Source organism: Physella acuta, unplaced genomic scaffold (assembly GCF_028476545.2).
Source record: "Physella acuta isolate Inbredline_101_S28 unplaced genomic scaffold, ASM2847654v3 ptg001306l, whole genome shotgun sequence".
In the NCBI taxonomy this organism is placed as follows: Eukaryota; Metazoa; Mollusca; class Gastropoda; family Physidae; genus Physella; species Physella acuta.
This window is the reverse complement of record NW_026732821.1, coordinates 84,397-92,294: the sequence shown is the minus strand read 5'-3', so window position 1 is coordinate 92,294 and position 7,898 is coordinate 84,397.

The window sequence follows — 7,898 nt, the reverse complement described above, 5'->3', positions numbered from 1 at the left end:
CTTCCCCGTGGTGTAATGTAAACCGCCGACGTACAACATGTATTAAACTACATACATTTAATTTAACTTTAGCCATTCCGTAGATTTTAATAATTTTGTTATTTAGCGTGAGTTAAATTTATTTTTAAATTACCTCCCTTGTCAAAATTAGAAAAAAATAGTTAAATTAATTTGATTTTTCTACCGTACTGTTATTATGTTATAAAAATGTATCCACTTTTTCGAGGAATATCAACGAAAACTATATTTGACATTGATCCTTTTAATATGTTTTAGCAATGTGCGTGTATTTAATATTATCTTTACGTTATGCAAAATTGTACAAACGGTGGAAATTATAAAATAGCTCTATGCCACTATATAAACAAACCCTACTCTAATACTTATAATAAGACACTGCGGTGCACTGAAGAGCACTGCGTGGTGCGAATGTTTACTTTTATGGTTCCAAAATCTATAGCGATGACAGAAGGAAGGAAGGACTGACACACGCTCAGCCCGCTTATATTATAGATATATATATATATATATATATATATATATATATATATATATATATATATATATATATATATATATATATATATATATAATTATCCTATACATATATGCTAAATATAAATAAATAAATAAATACATATATATATATATATATATATATATATATATATATATATATATATATATATATATATATATATATAGCCTATACATTTAGGCTATATGTATATAGAAATATATATATAGGCTACATCTAGCCTACATATATAAGCATACATTTGGGCATATATTTGCATATATTTATGCCTATATAGGCCCAGTTGAAAAGTAACATAGGCCCTACAGTGTAACGATTACCATTTTTAGTTTACCATCGACAACTCGTTGACAACCACCCCTTTTTTCTCCCCTTTTTCAGCTAGTAAAATTGGAACATTGCTTTTGTTTTAGACAAAGAAATGATAAATTAATCAATTTTGTTCTACGTGTGTGTATTTATTAAAATACATCTATCATAGCCTTAGTACAGCGCTGCTATCATGTCTACACATTGATGGTACGGCGTGCAGACTTTCAGTATCGATTCTCTTGTCAAGACTCGGGGTCGACTTCAAACGGCCAAGGGGCAAGCGAGGTAACTCTGCGCTTGCCTTACACGTGCAGTGCGCCTGCGCGACCAGAAGTGGGCGGAGCAATCGACGATAAAAACGTCGGGTCAGTACCGATACCCTCGGAGCCCAGCGAGAAAAATTGCGCATGGTGTTCCGAAAATGATTGACGAATTCGGAATAATTTTCGATAAATCCATCCTCATATGTCGGGAGGCCGACGCCCGAACCGATGTGAACGCTTGCAGGGACTCGGGCGAGATCGAACGAGAAATCGTCTGCAGTTTGTCAATGCCTATGTCAGAGTGACAGGGGCGGGAACAACTTATCTCAATTATCAGGTGTCCCCGCGGCCTATTTCAATCACGCGGCCTTGGGGGGGGGGGGGGGGGGGGGGTCGAGGGGTAAAGATTTGAATCTTTTTCAGAGAAATACCAGATGGGGTCTTAGTCGCCCTGTTAAATTTTAAAAGGGGGTAATTTTTTTTTAAAAGCTTTTAAAAGAAAACCGGGTTGAATAAAAAGTAGTCCGTTTTCTCTTTTGTCTTCGCGGATGTAATTGACGACCGCGCTTGTTTTCGGGGCTGCAAGCGACTTTTAAGCAGACGATAAAATGACTTGTTTTAAAATACTCTTTTACGGTGTCCAATTCATCGAAATAAGTTGCAAAATGTGAGTAGAAAATAGTACCCTATTTGCCCAAATAACAGGAGAGTAGGAACATTAGTTTAAAAAAATACTTATTTGAAATTATGCAAATTTCGTTTAAAATGTAGCTTTCACGTAAAAAAAACTTTACATACATTTATTTTTGCTTCGAGTCGACGAAAACTTTTGGACCGTGCACATATTATTGGATACGGTTTTGGTTTATTATTTTGTTATGTTGCGTTATATGGGGTTGTTGTCAATTATCAAGATTTGTTACGTATTTGTTATATAATACATATGCACATTGTTACTTAACATTTTACATGATGGATCTAATAGCCTAGATATATATCTAATTTATTTTGTGTTATCTTATATGTGGGTACGATCTCTGAGGTTGGAAATTAATTTTTTTTTAATTTATTTACATCTTTTTTTTCTATTGTTTCGTTTCGTACTTTTTATTTCGTAAATAATGAATGACAGATATTTCTTTTTAATTGTAAATGTTTGTATCAGGCTTTAACACCTTTCTTATTGTTTTGACAATGTTCTTATAGTCTTATAGGCTACTTGAATTAAAAAAAAACATTTTGTGGTCACATAATAAGCTTTAAAAAGTGTGAAAACAAGAGTAAAAAGTGGCATCTCACAGTATCAAGTAAAGCTAACAAAAAGACGTGTTTATTTACTCTTCTATTAATGACCAGTTAGAAAAAAAGTGCTTGCAATTATTAACAAAATTAGTTCCTTTTTTTGGTCGGGTTAAGATCAAATTAGCATCAGTTGGCTGATTAATTGAAACACAATTCCGTGTTTAGCCACCCAGATTATCGCTGTGTTGTGTTTTCGAAATTTTGGTCGATTTTGTAGAAAGCATTTATCATTGTAGAAGTTCTGTTTGTAGCTGTTCTGTTTGTAGCAGTCCTGCTTGTAGCTGTTCTGTTTGTAGCAGTCCTGCTTGTAGCTGTTCTGTTTGTAGCAGTTCTTTTTACAGCAGCTCCGTTCAGTGTTTTTTCCGGGGGGGGGGGGGGGGGGGGGGGCGAAGAGATGCCTTGAAGAAACTCTGGCTCCGTTTGTAGCAGTTCTGTATGTAGCAATTCTGTTTGTAGCTATTCTTTTTATTGGTGCTTTGACCATAGGGGGTTTGACCACAGTGGGACTAAATAAAATCATCGGTCAGAGATTATGGTGGATGATTCTGGAATGTAACCAGCTCAAAAAAAATTCTTAAAAAGTAATAAAAGAAGGTATAAGAGGATTATAATCACGTTAGTTATTTCGTCTAGTGTTTGCGGAAATAAGCACTGCCTTATCTATGATTTATTTATTTTTATATCCTACAGATTTTATTTAAAATAATTAATTCCCTTTCTATATTTATAATTGGATTGATTATATATAAAGTGTCAGACTACAGACTAACGTACGAGTCGAATAGTTTAGAAACGATGTCTTTTCATTTTATATTTGCAATCGGGTGTCGCAGCAAAAAATTATCGCAAATTTCGCAAATATTTCTAAATTTATAAAACATGAAAAAAATCCGTACAGTTTTTATACTAGCAAATGTGAAACAAATATAATCGCTGTACTAATATAACTGCACTCGATGGGTCGAGTGGCATGGAGTGTGGAGACCGAACAGGGAGTTAACTCTCAACGACGCGATGGACTTTCCTCCCCTTGCTCTCTTGAAATAATTGTGTTTATTAGATTGAAAGAACTCATCTCTATTCCACACACACACCTGCTATCGTTTGTTCTCTTCCATCGAGAGCAATTCATTATCGTTGAAGTAGAGGGGGGGGGGGGATTTTCAATCACCTAATAAATAATTATGTGGACATACATAATTAAAACATGCATTGGTGTTTGCATTTTTAAAAAAAAAAAATTTTGTAGTCAAACTTGACGGCTAAAAATATAATAAACCGAAATAACCCACTAAAATTGTTTATTTTTAAACTGAGGCATCACTCAAATATAATAAAAAAAAAAAATACTCTAGTGTACTGAATCAACCGTCAGACTGAAGGGAATTTGTAGCATTAATGAAACCGGTATCCTCTTAACAATGTAGCCAGATTTCGCTGCTACTTTGGTCTATCTGGTTATTGGATGGTAGAAGCCATCTGAAGTAGAAAGAGATTACTTTTTCTTTTTACTTTCTCGTATTTTGGAGTATGACGGAAAGTATTGTAATCGTGCACGAAATTTAAGAGTTAACAAATGTCGACGTTTTACACCTTTCTGTGTCGGAAAAAAACAACCAGTTTTGCAATCAATGTGCTTCCGTGTGTACCGTTCCATTTGTTTCTTTTAAATTTCGACCGACTTCCGGTAACCGGAAACTGCACTTTATTTCCAGATTCGAGTTCAGATCTTGGCTCGGACTTGTGACTTTAGGACGTCCCAGAGTCCACTCAGCTCTGATGGGTACCTGACTTACGTTGGGGAAAAATAAAGGCGGCTAATCATAAGCGGAGGTCAAGAATCTTATGAACTCTACTTCATATACACAATGGATTGCTAAGTCTAAAGAGGATTTTTTTTTACTTTATAGCAGTGTCGATGGGAAGAAATGTTTCTTAAAGTCAGCCACCAAACTACATTGTGGGACATCTCGGTATGAGCATCAGTGTAGCTTTAGAAAGAGTTCATTAAGTGATCTTATCATTAAGTGATCTTATCATTAAGTGATCTTATCATTAAGTGATCTTATCATTAAATGATCTTATCATTAAGTGATCTTATCATTAAGTGATCTTATCATTAAGTGATCTTATCATTAAGTGATCTTATCATTAAATGATCTTATCATTAAGTGATCTTATCATTAAGTGATCTTATCATTAAGTGATCTTATCATTAAGTGATCTTATCATTAAGTGATCTTATCATTAAGTGATGTACAGGAAAGATTGGGAGATGTTTGAGAGAATGTAGATTATACATAGGAAAAAAAATTGCTCACTATATAGTTTAATTACAAAAGGAAAGATATTTTTGTGAGTAGTTTTAAGAAATAAAATACTTGCATCCTATGTTAACTACTTTTAATTTTTTATTTAGTATATAATTTTAAGATAGAGAAAACCCGTTCTGATAGTTTAATTTTTAAAAAATTATTTTGTTTGTAATAATATATTGCCCCATATATATCTTTATGGTTTATACTTAAGTTTATTCCCACTGTGTTAAGAAAGAACAAATTGCGACGTATATAGGCATTGTTCTTGCTAAAGTGAAGGTTATGTTGTTTGTAAACGAAAAAAAAAACAGCGCCTTACATATCTTTATGATTTATACTTAGATTATTTCGACTGTTGTGTTAAGATAAAACAAACTGCGTCCTATACAGTTCTTGATAAATTGGAGATTATGTTGTTTTTAAATGAAAACAAAACAAAACAAAATGCGCCATATAGGCTATAGCTATAGTTTAAACTAGGATTATTTCGGTAAGATAAAACAAACTGCGTCCTATACATTTCTTGATAAAATGAACACCCGAATCTCTCCTGGGGGTAGGGTGATTGCCTGGCCGTTGTCTTCCGGCTTTAGAGACCGGCTCAAACAATATGCCCCCGGCTTTAGAAGTCGGCACTACCAATTTTTCGCCGGCTTTAGAAGTCGGGGAGCCGGCGATCGTTTTCCCGGGTTGTTTTTAATAGACTTGGCTCCCCGCGACAACATCGTGTCTGGAATCATGTCCACACAGTCGGGCACTGTTTGCCTCCATCTTTGTTTACCGCTCACCCATTGATGTCCGGGTGTTCTTTGAGATTCCTCCCGGCGTCTCCGGCTACGGGGGCCAACTGTCCGTGTTTAGCGATCATTTCTAGGCTCTTATGCCGGTCTGCCGGTTTGGAGTGTTCCGCAGCCCATGTACGGACACGGGCGGGTATGACTTTAAAAACTGTTAAACCAACACTGGCAGGCTGTCGTGCTGACGGAGGTTTGCCTGCGTTTGTTTACACGAAGTAGCGAATGAGAAACGCACGAAGAATTGGGCTCTTTTAATTTAAAACTACTGCTGACTTAAAAAGATCTCTACATACAAACAGAGCCGGATTTATGTATAAGCTATACAAACTATAGCTAGGGCTCCGCTGACTTTGGGGGCTCCTAAAGTATTTTTCCAAACTGTGCTGGACTTATGTCACCAAATATATTTTTTCAACATTTATTTATAATTGTATTTTCGTTTTTTTTATATACACACTTTTTTCTCGACAAACTTCTCTTATAAACTGCAAATATTTGGCACTAACATATGCTTTATGGACATACAATGGGGACCATATTGGAAATAGCTAGGGGGAGTAATCAAGTCTAAATCTGGTTCAGACAATGTACATTTATATTTTATACACACAAATCAAACAATCCAGACAATTTACATTTATATTTTATACACACAAATCAAATTATTACCTCCTAGTTTATCGCTAGTTTAAATTTGCACACTGAATTTAAATTAAACGTCTATCGGTTCATTCTAAACACAAGGTCTGTTGAATACCTACTACCTTTATAAGTTGAAGGATTAAAGGATCAATTTAATATGTATAAATTTTTAATATTTTAAAACAGTACTTCCTATCCTCGCCGAAAATAAAGACAATTTTTTTTTTTTGCATTCATTACTTTTCCGGTGGAGAAAAAAAAAACAACCTTAATCATAGAGGCGAACCGGGAATCCCCGATTGAATAGTTTGGTTGTTTAAGTACTGGCGACTCAGATGCCTGTTATGAATCAAGTCTATGAGGAAACGATGAAGTGGGAGGGTTGTTCAGTCCCTCACACCACACAGTAGTGGGAGAGAAGTCGAATCCAAGTTTTTTAGAAGAAAAAAATGTGCGCTTTTTTTAAGGAGGTGCTAGTTGTTAGTTCAACGCCGAACAGCAAATAGTTTCCGTTTGAACAACACACACACACACACACCTCACACACACACATATTTCAGCCGTCGAGTTCTGAACGTTGTTTGCTGATCAGCGAGAGAATAGCGCTCGAGTAATCTTCTGTAAGGGGGAGGGAGGGTGGGGAGGGGGGTAGACTAGGCGACAAGTAATTACAATTATAATAAATTATGCTAATTGTTACATTTTTAATTTTAGTTCCTTCGCATTCATTTTAAAACCAAGGGTTAAGTATACCAATTAAACGTTACTTTATATATATAGTAGACCAAAACAGTTTTTTAAAATACATATTACTGAAAGCGTTATTTTAATGTGTTAAAAATATATTATTGTTTTTTTTCCAGTATGAGTATCGTGGATCACCACTTACCACTGTTAAGTTGAGACAGTAGATCACCACACATCACTGTGTGACACAGTAGACTACAAACACATCGATGTAACGGTGACACTAAAGGTTACCAAACACGACAGTAGTGGTGACTTAGTATATCGCCATTGAGCACAACAGTGGTGACACGGCAGGTCATCACACATTACCATGTGACACGGGATCACCACACACTACTGCAGTAGTATCAATGGTGACACAGTAGCTCACCACTTCCCAGTTGTATAATGTCATTGGATTCTCGTGAGATACCTTTATCAAGCTTGAGTTTACCAGAAGACGTTAGCTTCCATGGCTTTGTGCTCCCATGAAATGAGTTCAAATCCGTGCTGGTAAAAGCTACGATCATTACAGTTTTACACTATACTGTCAAAATTGATTTAAAATTATATTCGTAAAGGAATTTAAAAAAAAAATTCAAAATTTTCTTTAGTTTATTTTCCAAACAAAATATAAATGCCATAATTTCTGTTATAGCCTATTCTTATGTTAAGGTCAAGTTTTTAATTTGGGATACATGTACATGTTTGTTGAATATTTTTAAATATATTTTCTAATTTAGTTATTCGTATAATCAAATATTGAAAACCATCGTATAGTTCTTTTAGCTCCCCTTCTATTTTGGTCATAGTTCCCGTCCTAATTTTCACCGCTCTTTTATTTCATCTAAATTACCTCCCCTGCTTCATCAACTTAACAGCGATCGCCATATTTCCTGTGGTGCGATACCCCTGCATCGCGGCAAGGAGTCCAGATGTGTCCACTCTTCGGCCATTGTCTACCTGACCCCGGCCAGCAGTTGACCACTCTATCTTA